Below are 15818 nucleotides of genomic sequence, written 5' to 3' on the forward strand. Positions count from 1 at the left end.
GACAAGAGCGAAAAAGTACTCCGTGGAAGCATCTGCTAAGATGTGTGAGGCCTACAAGGCATATTTCGGCATGCTTGTCGGGGATCAAGACAAACCCTGGGCACCTCATTTCACCTGCGAGCACTGCAAAAAAACTCTGGAAGGTAAGATGGACAATTGTTGCTTGGAATTTTATGTTATAAAATTTGTTAAAATTTTTAAAATTGTAAAAGTTTTTAATTTTAAAATGTTTTACAATTTTCAATGTTATTGAAAAAATATATCATATATGAAAAATGTTGCGAGAATCTCTTACACATTAGTCATGGGTGAAATAAATGTATTTTTGTAGGATGGTACAGAGGGGAAAAGAGAGCCATGAAGTTCGCTATCCCAACAATTTGGCGGGAACCCACTGACCACTCAAGCAACTGCTACTTCTGCATGGTGGACCCTTCCAAACGTCGGACTGGCAAGAATGCACCTGCTATCACGTATCCGGACCTTCCTTCATCCATCGCCCCGGTGCCACACTGCCATGAGCTCCCCGTACCCACTCCTCCAGAGAGAGAGCAGCTGTCTTTAGAAGAGAGCAGCAAGTCAGAGAGCGAGGAAGACGTTGTAGATCCAGATGACAATTTCAGAGGTGGAGCTGAGTAGAGAAACCCATACTACCCCAACCAAAAAGACTACTCACTTCTAAATCTTTTGTAGTCATTTTTGTATTACTTTAGTATAAATACATGTTAATTTGGATTCATATGTTGTTTTTTTCTGACTTTATGTTAACGAAAAGACACAAAATCGCCCGTTTTCTCATTGGAAATAAGTAAGTTTCAAAATATCACTGTCCTGGTCACAAAAGCAAAGTTTGCGGGGAATAATAGCCATTTTCTATACTTTTGAGGCATAAGCAATTAGGAAATAACACTTACTACCCAGGAACAAAAATTGTGTTACATAGTGTTATAAAGCTAAAATCAATTATGTGCTTACTCTCAGTACCCAGTGAATACGTGGAGTCAAACTTTTATTTTAAATGAGAAGAGGCAATGTGATTTCTATTATAGTCTATTTATAGTCTAGATTTATCATGTTACAGTAATTCACAAAGTTAAGAATCTCATCTGAGAATATTTCTACCTATATACTGTATATTGCACCCCCATAGCCAGATAGCTACATTTAATTGTAACTCTTCATATGGTGTAGCAGTCTCTCTCTATAGTGGAACACAATACTGTACATGTGGCTGTCTGTCTCAGGGGTTGCCATATGTTTAATTGCTAACAATCATTTTATTATCGTTTGCTTGCACAAAAAAAAAAAAAAACTTTGACAGTAAGCATTTTACTAATGCTATGACAGGACATTAGTTTTGTATTAATAAATATTTAATGAGGATATATATATATGGTACTTTGAGAGTGCTTCATGCATATTTCACAGCCTGCTTCGTAATTTTCGGAATATTACCCCTGTGGGGCTGATTTCTGAGATAGTGTTCTAATACACATTATATATTTAAGATTAAAATGACCTAGAAGTGTATAATTAAAACCTTGACACAGTACTTTTTCTGAAACTGTTCTTTGGTTTGTTAAGTATACAAATATGCTTGTTTTTGCTATTCAAATTATTGACTTTCTGTGTTAGTGCGTGCAGTTGTAATCAATTGGGCACTGTTGCTTTAAGAGGTGTCACTAAAGCTTTTGAGTTACCCAACCACTTACTCACTCAGTCTCACGGTGATTTGGAGGTGTGTGTTAGTTTGGTTAGAAAACAAAGTTGTTTAATAGCGGGGTCATTTATGGTTTATAACCACAGCAATTGTGTTTATGATTTATTCTTAAAGATTTGTATCTAAATATTACAAAAGACAAAAAAAAAAACCTGTCCGTAGAATTACAAGAAATGTATTTAAATCTCAGGGTTCTGCGAAATGGTATTCACCACTTGAGCTTGAAATTTCCTGCAGCTTCTCTATTATTTTATATGAAATAACCAAAACCCCCTTAGCATTTATGTTGTGTTAACGTCTGCTAAGATGTGTGTGATATCAGTGAAATGCAACCAATAATGCAGTTTATTTACTTTAGAAGTTTCAGGTAAAATATTTGTGCATATTCTATCCATTTTCTGTAGGTAATTTGATTAATATTTTTTTTTTTTTCAACACTGACCTCTTATTGTACTTGCCATTATGGGATTGAAGTGAAATGTTCCTGTTGAGATTGCAGTACATCAGAACATATGCTGCATAAAATATACAGACAGAATAGATATAGATATATTTTCAGTGCATTGCATTGCATTTCATGCATAATTATTTTATCTGTCATTATAATAATAATACAAAATCACTGGTTTGAAAAGTGTATTAAGTTAGTATTGTAATTATCATCGAGACAAGCACCTGAGCATTTAACCAAGCATTATTGAGAAGTTTCATTGATCACATTCCACTTTTGGAACAATTTCAGAGTTTCTGATGCATTATATGACATATAAAGTGTACTTTACAGTAATTAAAAAAGCATCATTTCATTTCACGACTATTAGTTTGCTATGAATTGTGTGTTGCCTTTGCTTGTGTTAGGCAGCAGGTATTACCTGGATGATCATTTTTATGTGTTTTTATGTATTTCTGCATATGTCTGTGAACTTAGAAAAAAAGTATCCAAACAAAAGACCATCAGATATGGAGTGAATTATCCGTGACAGCAACCACAAGCCAAATTCAGACCCGATAAAGATTTCCACTTAAACTCTTCAGTGTTTCTAATTCATTAAACTGCGGGAGGTTACCTTTGATAATATCCACCAATATGTTGATGAAATTCTTATTTCTTTCGATAAAACAGACTTGCTAAGGCTAATCCTCTGCTTGTTTACTGTAATTTAAATTAATAACAGTAAACAATGACAAAAAACTCTATTCCTGATTCCTATACATGACCATTTGCACATAAACACACATTGAAATCGACCTAAGGTTAATCTGAAATAATGGCATACGCCAAAGCATACACATACTGTTTCATTGAAATCAAAGTTTAAAATGAAAGAAATGTAACTGGATACCTGGATTATTATAACATTTAACATACTATGTAATAAAACAGGAGTACATGATCGGATTTCGTCCATAGCTGCCTATTTAGACAGTTGTTATTCATAAGAGATCATTCAGATGCGTCGTTAAGCTCAAACGATTTTCGTCTATGAAGGCATGTTTTTAACGAATTGAGAGAAAGGTTAGCGATGACCTCATTAGCATAAAGTTTGAGAGTCCTGAGAATCAACCTGCTATTCATAAGAGTGAACGACAGCAAAATGCTGTCGATAACTAGGAGTTATTGAACGCTTTCTAAAGTCTAAACTAACGACAGCTTCAGCAGACTATTTATTTTTTTAAAGACATATTTTATTACTATACTTGCTCTGTTATACAGTTTGACATACCTGTGATTAATACTGCCTATTTTGAAAAACAAAAAAAAAATCTGTAGCTTTATATGAAAGAAAATGTTTAATATAAATATATACTCCCACAAGAACAAATTCTCTGGCATCATCATTTTGAAACAGCGCTATGAAGCGGAGAGCAAGTGAGAGACTGAGAATAGTTATTTTATTATTATTATTTCTTTGCCGTGATCCGCGGCTGACAGCAGTCCTTTCCTTTTTATTTCTTTTACCTGTCTTCACAATAAACAGTTTTGACGAATACTGCCTGTGTGAACCTGTTTATTTTCATGCAGTGTTACAATATACAGTACACCAGTGCTGCTGATGCAGTCTGTGGGAAATTTGGGCTTGCTTGGTACTGCAAAAAACACTGATTGAGTCTCAATGCGAGGCTCGACCAGTGTTCAAAAGGGAGTCTTTTTTTTCATGCACCACAAAACGATCCATTTTGTGTACAGTGTGCAATACGGCGTGCAACTTTCACTGATTCATAAACCTGAATTGATTAAATTGATTGATTCCATGCTTTAAGTGTGGTTTATTAATATTATTATTATTATTATTATTATTATTATTATTATTATTATTATTATTATTATTATTACTAGAATTACAATATTATTCAAATGTCCTCCGACAGTGCTATTTTTTTTTTTTTTTCGTCATGCACTTAAGAATGGAAATCTTATGTGTGTGTATGGAAATGTGTTTACCAGCGTTGATTCAGTTTTTCTTTTTGCAACAGCTACCAACGCTACCCAGGGAACATTATTAATGCTGATGATGTCATCAAAAAGAGGCGGATTTGTGTTCTTGAACGACTGTACACCCAATCATAAAGTGCTTTTCGACAGTCGCCCGTTTGCTCAGATCATTTTATGAATAGCAATATGGACGACTTTCATTAGTTTTAAATGAAATGTGTTTTATTACGGTAGTCGGCAAGTACTTTTATGAATAGGGCCCTTAGTCTCCACACATTTCTGCTGTGGTGGTTTATAGAATAAACATTTTTAAATAGAGTAATACAGTATGTTACATTTGTCTCAGTATTAGCATAGATAGAGATATAACATTTTCAAGTGTAGAAAGTCAGTTAAGCAATTGCACAACTTAACAGTATTTTCTTATTGTTAGATCACGTTGTATATTGTATAGGAGGTAAACAACTCGATACCAGGTCTGTTTTCAGTTATAATAAAAAAAACAGTAGATTGTTGTTAATTTTCTTATTCCAGGAGTACATAGGAAACCAGTCATATTTGGTAAACACCAAGCTAAGTCATAAAATATTGGAACCACCGCAAGACTTTTAATAATTTTATTGGCTGGCCTTTTGTTGTGCGTACCTTAACTTTGAAATGCTAGACGATTTCCCTTGTAAAAAAAAAGGCTACTTGACACAAAAAGAATACAGTAAATATGTTAGCGTTTCTGCCCTTACTGGGGAAGACTATGTATAAATAGCAATAATTGTTGCAGCACCAAAGGAGAAGGTTTGGGGCTGAAGATGCATAGATAATAAACAATACCAGTTGATATACTGCTTCTAATTTTCAGATTGATTTTAAAACATTAATAACCATTTCAGATAGTACATCTCTTTTTTTTTGTGCCCACTTTGGAAAAAAAACACTCCATGTGTGATTTTTTTCTTACTGTAATTGTGTCCAGTTCGAGCACTTTAAATATATAGTAGACTCTATTTTAGCATACCAATTACAACACATATAATAATAAAGTTTTTGTATGCAATACAATAATTTGTGTGCAATGCAACATATGTCACACAGTGCAAAACCGGACTAGTCAAAACCTTAGATCAGTGATTTGCACCTTGCTAGTAAGTATATACATACACAATTAAAAAAATAATTAAAATATACAATAATTGAGAGGAACGGCAGTTCCTTGAGCCAAGTTATCAGCGAAGAACGAGAACTGCCAGACTCTCTATACAGCAAGGACAGTTTATGTGTTTTCAGGATATTGTCACAGCAAACGTAAATCAGCCAAAAGCACCATGTCACTTTTAATTTGTAGTTCCCAACACTCTTAGGTGAAATGTAGAAAAAAAAGTCAATACCTATATACAGTAAGAGAAATAAGTCGCCAAAGTAAGGTAAAAAATCATCATCATCATCATCTTCTTCTCCCAACGTATTTTTTGCAGACCCCAGGCACTTTTATCCATGAATATGTATATTACAGGACATCCGAGTTTATTGTCAATTAACTTGTTTGTCAACATGGAAATATACTATAAATAGTAATGGTTTGTATTAATGAGCGTTCAGATGTTTACAAAACAGCAATACACAGACATATATTGCACTTTAAAGGTTTATTTAACAATTAGTATTTTTCTAAAAATTAGCATTTACTGCTTATCTCTTCATACAACGTAAAACATTTTTATTGAATTAAAGGGGTTTTTTTTTTACATTTGCTTTTGTAATTTCTAAATATTGTGTATATAAATCAGTGGTCACGAACCCAAAATAAATGTTACTTAACTTTAATATATGGTAAGACCATTGTTTCAAACATATATTAACTAAAAATAAACGGTCTTCATGAATTTTGTAACATGATTTTTGATGAAAAGTAAAAAAATAAAAACGTAGGCTACCTTTCTATTTGCTATCCTTCACCTTGTGTGTGGTCAAATTTGAATATAGTTTGCTGGAAAAGATTTCTATTTATTTTCAAAAAGGTTCCAAAAAAAGTGGTGGAACTCCGTTCTGGCTACAAAAAAAAATTGCAGGAGAAAGCTTTCAATACAAAAGGGATAATACATAATCATTATTTACAAAATCTTGTTCATCTCGCTACTTGTTAAAAACTATAACTTTACTGCTATACCACTTGCAAATGTTGCAAAATGGAACAAACTTTGTGGCGTGAAAGCTAGGGGGCGTCTGCTTTGCAAACTGCATTGGAAGCATGGGTTCGATTCCCACACAGGGTTTATATTGCAAACTTAAAACAAACAAAAAAAAGTATTTTATTTCTGTGTAACAAACACATTTTTTGTGTGAAAATATTTAGTTGATACGAATGACACTTTCATTGAACATACTGTAACGTCAAGTTGTGAGGGAAATAAGACTCGGGGAGAGTAGACGGGATTCAAACTTGCTGGATTTAAACACCGAATCCCTGTTTAAGTCGGGGTTCACACCAAAATAATCAAATACAACCAATGCCCTCACTCATCGCTCTTTCACTTGTTTTTATCTTCTCACACTCATGCTCACTGCTTCTTCTCTTCTCTCAGACACTCACAGACACGCTTTGGGCTCGTCTCACTGCTTCTCAGGTGAGGCCCTCACTTCCAGCCTCACACTCTGTGCCTCACGGTCACAGCAACCACTCCAGTCTCAGTCTCTGCACCTTCTCCTGCTCATGGCTTGCCCCCCCCCCCCCCCCCCCCCCCATCTTATAGCCTCGGGGGAGGGTTCCATCCACCATGCGCACACACACACACACACACACACACACACACACACAAACGATGTGCCCCGTACCCTTACAATACACATAACAAACACATTGTCCAGGACAACGCCATCGGCAGGGTCGTAACATAGCCCCCCCGCCCTTAGTCCCTCATCCCAGAGGGAAGGACAAAGTCTGGAAAACAGCCCAGAGGTCGATTGCATCGTTGCGGCCGTGGTCTCCCCACATATGTTGGTCCCGTCAGCCACAAGGGATGGATAGACAGAGCCCAGCGGTGCAGAGCCCCCAGGCAAGGGGCTGTCAGGAACAGGGGTGGAAAGGGAGGGATTGTCAGGGCAGGGTGAATCAGGAGGGGGCAGGAGGGAACTGTCAGGGGTCACTGGGACTTTCCACGTCGGGTCTCCTCCCAGGTAGGCAGCCAGCCGCTCCCGGTGCAGGGCCACCTTGCGCCCTCTATGTGGCAGCTGAATTCGGTATATTACCTCCCCAATACGCTCCAGGACCTGGCAGGGCCCGAGCCAGTGGCTGTCCAGCTTGGGGCAATGGCCCCTCTTTCTCTTGGGGCTGTAAACCCATACCCCGGCGTTAAAGTGGCGCCCCTGAGTCCAGAGGTCATAGTTCCACTTCTGCCTGGTACCAGCAGCCTGCAGCTGGCCCCGGGCAAAGTGGTGGGCTACCTCCAGCCAGTCTTGCAGCCTCCTGGCAAACTCAGGACCGAGGGGTACACTGGGGGCATCTGGGGGACAGCCGAAAACCAGTTATGTGGTCGTGCGGAGCTCACACCCCATCATGAGCAGGGCAGGTGGGCGTCCCAGTCCATTTGGTGGTTGGCGGTGGTCACAGCCAGCTGTATGGCCAGCATGCAGTTAAACCGTTCCACCAATCCGTCGCTCTATGGGTGGAGTGGGGTGATCCTGGTCTTCTGGATCCCCAGGCGCCGGCACATCTCTTCAAAGACACAGGCCTCAAAGTTGCGCCCCCGGTCTGAATGTAGCTCTTGCGGGATCCCGAACCGCCTCTCGGTCTGGCAAAGCATACGCCTCCGGCCACATGGTGAAATAGTCGAGGGCCACCAAGGCGAACCGGTTCCCCTTCTTGCAGGGGCGTTGCAAAATCCAAACGGCATCGCAGTAAACTGCCATAGTCCTGAGGAGCACAAAGCCACTTGCCAGTAGCCGCTTTGGAGATCGAGAGAGGAGAACAACTTTGATCCGGACACCAGATCCAGCAACTTGTTGATAAGGGGGAGGGGTCGATGCAAAAGCGCCACTTGCCGTCCTTCTTGGGGACCATGACCACCGGGGACGTCCAGGGGCTGTCCGAGGGCTCAGTAATGCCCGGTTCCCTCATCTTTTGGAGAACCTCTTCCGCAGCCTCATGACGTGCCAGTGGTTGTCGGCAGGGGCAGCTTAATGGGACAAGCCTCCTCTGTCTGGTGTTGTGCCAGGTGTGTCCGGCCCATGTCCTCCGAAGTGGTGGCAAACATGGAACGGTACTCGAACAACAGCTTTTCTTTGGCTCAAGGGCTCTCACCTCTCCCTTGCTCTACACCATCTCCTTCCCACATGGCACCTGTCCTTGGGTTGCTTGTGACCCTCAGCTCCGCTACCAGCTCCTCCAGTCTGGCTCGCAGCTCGTCTCCTCTCATCTATGTCGCGTCCGCCATCTTCTCCCCCTGCTCTTGCTTCACTCCTTGTGGCAGGCGCTGCATGATCCCAGCGCCTCAAATAAAACTAATGCCCTCACTCACCGCTCTTTCACTCATTTTTATCTTCTCGCACTCATGCTCACTGCTTCTTCTCTTCTCTCAGATACTCACAGACACACTTCGGGCTCATCTCACTGCTTCTCAGGTGAGGCCCTCACTTCCAGCCTCACACTCTGTCCCTCACAGTCACAGCAACCACTCCAGTCTCAGTCTGTACGCCTTCTCCTGCTCGCGGCTCCCCCCCCCCCCCCCCACTTAGCCTCGGGGGAGGGTTCCGCCCGCCATTTGCATGCACACACACATACACACAGACTCTAACGACGTTCCCGTACCATTACAATACACATAACACTAAATGACACATTACAAACAAACAAACAAACAAGACAAACACACTGTCCACGACAACGTCATCCCCAGGGTAGTTACAATACTTCTGCAACTTTAAAATGCATACATATATATATATATATATATATATTGTAAACCGGTTGCACTCTCCGCGGTTCATTGCCCCTTTAAAAGCAGACCCAGGACACAGGATTTGAAGTTTTAAAAGCGCTGACGCGCTATTTTTAATAAACAAAATAAAGAAAAAACAAAATAAAGACCTAGCTCCTTCGGAGCGCTAAGTACACACTTATGCAGGTCCCTGACTAGCTCGCAGGACAGCTAAGCCGTTTACCTGGCATAAAACAAAATAAACCACACAGGTTTCACACTACCTTTCTTTTTTTCTTTACAGTTGAACACTCCCAACCAGGCTCTTCACTCTTCAGCAGCCCAGAACAGACTGGCTGCTTTCTTTAAATACCCTGCACCTGGCTCTATCACATCTTGAAACTTTGAATGCTATGAAAATAGTCTAATATTATAACTTTGCATTCAAATGCGTTTGCCATTATACTTGCGCGCACATACACACACACACACACACACACACACACACTGTATACATATCCATTAAGTGAAAAAGGAAGATATCTGAAACAAAAGCACATTGGAAATGTGAAAAAACACCAATTTATCAAAAGTGCCCAGCCATTTAAAGCGGAGAGCTCAAAAACACAAGCATTCGGGCAACCTTGCCCAGCACAAAGCAAATAGGCACAACTGTAAAACCGATGGGGGCCAAGGTTGCCCCAATTGTTTCTTCTAACTTAGCTTGTGTTTTTCAGGTACAATAAAAGTGGATCAAACTTGCATGAAAAACACAAGAAAAGTTAGTAGAAACAATTGAAATTATATATATATATATATATATATATATATATATATATATATATATATATATATATATATATATAATGACACTGTAATTGGGACTTTAAATCATTTCATTTTTTATATATAAAAAGAAACAAACATTCATTTGTAAAAGGAATGAGTTTTCTATATTTTCAAAGCAAAATAAATCATCTGTAAAGATTCTCCAGTGTATGCCCATTAACTAAAATCATATTTTGGAAAGACACTTCATAGAGCAATATTGCTGGGAATATTAGGTCTTGTCTCTAGCTGATAGATTTAATTGGTGCCCACAACTATGTCGGAAATGTTTGAACTTGAGTATTAGTACATATACCCTTATGAAAACAGGCCCATTTTCTTGACCCACCGGGGGCACCTGTATCAACTTAAATTGTTTGCCTTTGTCCAGCTCATCATTCTTAATCATGCTCATACAAAAAGGGTAATAGTTTTTCTTTGTGTTTCAGTATGTAGGCTTGGTTAAACCTTAACATAAATGAGCTCAACAGGGTCATTGTTTTTTTGGGGTTTTTTTTACACTTTTCTAAAAAGGATGTGTGTTCACCACTTATCGGCAAATATCTCTTGTTGACTATTTCAATTAAGACACTTGAAAAGCTTCCTTGAAAGACAAGACACTATAACTGTCAATAAATCTTTGCAAGTTAATTTTGCCTTTGTGAACATATTGATTGAGACCTAAGTAGAGAGTATATAACTAAATATCCCATTTGCACTACAAATGTCTGTATTACAGACCATATAGTGCATATGTAAAGGACCATTGATAATGATAACTATGAAATTTAACTGTATTTTTATATATTTGTAAATTGAACACGCAATGGAGATGAGATACAGTTTTTATTAATTCTTTTCTCACAAATGTCAACTGAAAGGAAAACTAGATTAGTTTGGGAATTAGGAACCCTAAGTCCAAAAGATTTGTGCTAAAAAAAAAAAATATATATATATATATATATATATATATATATATATATATATATATATATATAAATTGTATTTGTGAAACAATTGCATATTGCCATGAAAAGTGTAAATGCAACACAACACAACTGTTATTATACACTGTGCCAATACTGCCAATAGTGCCACCCTAGAATGTCATTGTCATGAATTTATAATGAAGTGATATTTTGCCAACATATGTTAACAAAAAATAATATATAGAAAAATCAGAGCAAGGAAGCGTTTTTTTTATTAACATTTCAAAAGTGTGACCAAACTTTCAGCATTCAATACCAAAACTGTAAAAATATTGACAGTGAAAAATATATAAAACAACACTAGAGGAATATCCCACCCAGTGACTTTTTTTAAAAAATTGTAACCCAGCTCTACATTCAACATCGTGCAGCTATGGTTCAACAAAGTGTAAAATATTACCAACATAAGAAAGACAACCCTACAATAATTTTCATTCACAATATAATAACTGTGGAGTACAGGATGTTGTTCTATCTATATAGTTATATGTGTGCTATTTTATATTGTATACTTTCTGCCTTTATCTGTCGCCTTCCTTATATTTAATTTCCTCTCACTCTTTCAGAATCTTATTGATCTTGTACAGTGTTTTTTTGGCACCGTCTTTAAGACTCATAACTAGCGCATTAATTGACTATGAAGGTTGCTAGCTAGTTGGATCTTTAATAAAGTATTAATTATAAAACCCTGCATAACCTATTTGTGATCTTTTTAAAAATATATATTTAAAAAAAAATACCAACTGCAGGAAACTACACAAATAGTCAAGCAGACATATGTTTTGGCTCGTGCCTTCATCAGTACTACTGTTCCAGGTGCCTGTTTAAGGTATAACTTACAAACATTTTGGATACTTCCTTTATCATGATAAACAAGTTAATCACTGTAAAGTACTTTTGGACAACAGAGTGTTCATTTACTTTGACTGCATCTTAACATTAGCAAGTTTTCATTATGTTTCCCTTCTTTAAATAATGCAATATTAAGGGATGCCCATGCACAACAATATCTTATGAAAAAGTAGAAAAGAGTTGTGTCAAAGCCACTGACATTTTGGATCACTGCTGATGAGACATTACTGACACATATTAATATCAGTGATAATATGTTTGCCTTATCACTATTTAGAGATGCCAGTTCTTCCATTTTACTTTATTTAAGGTGTCATTCATGGTATAGGAACCATTCAAATTTGTCGAACCCTAAGAAAGTAGCAACACTAAAATAAAATTAATTCTCAGTTTACTTTTTCTGAACTGTTTGAAATGTTTGTACCAATGATACCAAAATAGCATAATTACTGTAGTGCTTGCTATGATTATCACTCAATTACTGGAAATCCTATTAAGATTTTAATTTCCATCCTGGCTTGAAGAATATAGACCATCCTGAGAGATAATGCTTGCGCATCATAATTTAATTAGCTATGCAATTATTATAATTTGTTACAGTAAATTCATATTAAAACGTCATCGTTATGTGCGTGCAGTACTTTGATGTTTGTAGAGTATTTGAAAATAAATTATCCAGTTGTTGCCATGATTTAAAGGTTTGTTGCCAGGGGAAGGGTGTGGATTGTATTTTGCTAAAAAGAAAAATATATTGACTATTTAATATGTTGATATTAGTTATTAGAATTACATTAACTGCTCTGTGTGACTATTTGCTCTTATTACCCAGCATTATCCTATGATGGTGTTATGTAACAACATGTTTATTAAGAAAAATAATTCCATTCCTCTGATAAACATGCAAAAATACATGGACACAGTAAACCCTGTTGTTTTTAAACACACACACACACACACACAAATGCTATTTATTCATTAAAAAAAAAAAACTAATTACTCATGTTACTTTGTGTTATTACTGGTCTCAGTCTGGTCTGCCTGGTTGGTACTTACCTTGTTTTTATATAACTTCTAAAGCAGTACAGCCCTATGAAATACTGCGCAAAATACAGCAGGGCATTTCAAAATGTGTAACCATGACTTGAATGCTTAACACTCTCGTCGATATTATTATCAGATTTAAAAAAAAAGACTGCGCCAGAAATGAATTAGCTTGTTTTAAAAACATGTTTGAACTAGCCTATTTCACTTTTTTTTAATGCAATTGCAATGCAAATAACTTGTTTTTACCTTGCTTTAAACCTCAATAAACCAGCGATGTAACGAGACAAACTTAATGTATGCAAACCCTATGCAAAAATACACAAACACAATTTGTAACACGACTAACATTTCTATACAAACATCACTCGTTTCCGTTACCTACAATGAAATAGCCATAGATGACACTCAACAGGTTGAAGGTTTACTGGGATTACAAAATGAAAATATACAATAATAAAAACATGTACGAGGAACTGTCTGCAGTAGCGAAACAGTAACTTGCGGATTTATTGCTGACTGTATTCTACTGTATTCGTATTGTAAACCAGATTTTTTTTTTCTCATTACTATTTAATCTATTTCAAGTTGCTTCCAAGTGCATCCATTCACTTGTCTGTTTTCTGGAATGATGCGCTCGTATCAGAATGAGAAATGATAGCAGTTACCTTGGGGTATCAGTTAAAACATGTTTCTTTTCCCCCTTATTATCTCGTACACTATATCTTACTATAATTAAAGAGTCCACATACTTGCTGTACATCATCATATCTATACCATTTGAAAGTTAATACTTGATAATGACTCGTTTACTCTAATATTCAAATATTTTATTGACGATACAAAATAATCTACAGATGCAATCGATACAATTAACAGTATCATGCACATCGTTAAAATGTGTATCAAAGTTGAATGTGATGATGCACCGCAGATTTTGTTTTCAGTTTGTTTCACCGAATGTATAACCTAATATATACATATGGGTTTGTCATGTTAACGTAATACTTAAAAGCTATTAACGTGTTCAAATAAAATCGTACAGTACCTTTCTGAAGAACACACTTTTTCTTCCCTCCGCTGCAGTGTTTACAGTGGGGTAAAGTTGTGTCGCCGACTGACCGTGGAATGCGCACGTTTAAGTTGGAGCTGTCACCGTGTCTCTCGTTTGCAATGTCACAGGCACTGCCAGGAGAGATGCTCTTCCTCCTCCCTTTGTTGTTTTTAGTCTTTAGTCAGACATCTATGTGAGTCTCTCTTCTAATCCCGCTGTAAAGTGGCCTTGACAGCATCCCTGGATGTTTGACCAAGCTCACTCAGGAGAGCCTGCAAAGCTGATGAGAAGGAAGTTGGGAGAAGAAATGAAAAGCCTTCCCAGCTCAAGAGATTGGGCTGGAGAGTGTGCTACCAGGAGGGAATGAGATGTGATGTGAATACAGACCTAAGTCCAGCAATGCTGAACAAGTGCACCACATAGCTCAGTGGTTCTATAGGGAAACAGCATTCTTCCCCTCTAATGCATCTGTTTTAACCCCTGAAGGAAAGGGGTAGGATATTTTCTAGTGATGCATACTGATTTTGCACTTGTTAAAAATACTGCTTAAAAAAAGGATACACATGACTGGTGAAATGTTTGAATTTCTTCCCACACACAAATTACCATACTGTAAATGTGCTTAATATTTACAACCCTCTGGGCCTTTGAAGTTAAACATTATACTTAGGTAATGGTAGAAGTTTTTGTTTTTTATTACCAAATTTCATAAAAAGAAAAAAAAAAACATAAATAAATAAGGAAGTGTTTGTTGGCTAACTTCCAGCATGTTTTGCTTTGTAGTTTCCTATTCCCATACCAAGTTGAAAAATAATTCAGGAGCAATTTACAACTTGAGTCTCAGTGGGCATATTCTGCTGGAGGGGCCCATCTCATCTCCTGCTTTGGGATCAAGTTGTGTCACTGTAGTGAATTAGGTATACACTTTATTTAAATATAAATATGGTCTCTAGTCGCCCTCTCAGGGACATCAAAATGTAAGAAATGAGATATACCTTATTTAAGTTCTGGATCATGTAGAACTGGGATCCCTTGAGAATAACCGATATTCACACGTCAGAAATATAAAACAATAGTTTATTTAAGAATAAAAAGGGGTGCACAACTAATCTAATGTTACAGAAAGGAAAGGCTATTGGTTAGAGATATGCGTGAATAGTATACAGTTCATTGATTTCATAGTCAAACGATTACAACGACCATAACATCATTAGCATACATGGTTAATATACTAATATTAATTTTGGCTGATCACAAAAAGTGTCTACTTTGCATTAGTATTTTGAAAACCCATTTCTCGTTGTAATTCATATCAATATGCACGAGAATTCATTCAACTTCCCATTCAGAACGGAATCCAACATTCCAGTTCCTAATTTAGCAAATTAGTTTTACCGTGTTAATTTAGTTTAGACGTGATGTACCAAACTATAATATGTCATCAACCTCAATTGATTATACATTCAAATTAACTCAGAAATGGGACAATGATCAAATCCTCTGCATTTATGATGTAACTCCTTTTGAGTTGCACATTTCAACAAACAAAATACATTTCTTACACACTCTAAAACAGGAAGTTATATTCTATTCCTAGAACAGGTTTATCCACTAACTTGATAGCATTTGCTACAGTTAATTTCTTGAGTCATAAAGTATTTAATATGTTGACTACTTATTGATTTTCAACAAAGAAGTCAATCTTCTTTGTTGATGAACACTGCAGCTCCCCTCTCTGGATCTGAAGTTCCAATGAAAGAAGACGGTACTTTGCTAGAAGTATGCATTGTATTTCGTCGGCTCACAATAAACAAATAGTTATTTTCAAATGGAGATCAGCTTGTTGATTTCCAGTCTTGCAGCATTATGTTTGTTGCAGCAATAGTTCCGTTGATCAGACGTAACTCAGTTCAGATAATGCGTTGCAATTGAAAAGTTATGCAATTCGTAAAAGTGTTCTCGTTGCAATTCTTCTGTACGGCTAGTACATGAC

The 15818-nt window shown here is 37.1% G+C and overlaps 1 protein-coding gene across 1 annotated transcript in view; it reads right to left on the minus strand.

Moving 5' to 3' along the window:
• The window catches only part of LOC117421382 (teneurin-3-like), a 932247-nt gene extending 918088 nt beyond the window's left edge, over window positions 1–14159 (minus strand). Inside the window, exon 1 of the mRNA XM_059027478.1 lies at window positions 13820–14159. The gene's annotated coding sequence lies outside the window, so the exon portion shown is untranslated. The remainder of the gene's footprint in view (window positions 1–13819) is intronic.
• Between the last annotated feature and the right edge of the window lie 1659 nt (window positions 14160–15818).

This window comes from Acipenser ruthenus, chromosome 1, assembly GCF_902713425.1.
Source record: "Acipenser ruthenus chromosome 1, fAciRut3.2 maternal haplotype, whole genome shotgun sequence".
In the NCBI taxonomy this organism is placed as follows: domain Eukaryota; kingdom Metazoa; phylum Chordata; class Actinopteri; order Acipenseriformes; family Acipenseridae; genus Acipenser; species Acipenser ruthenus.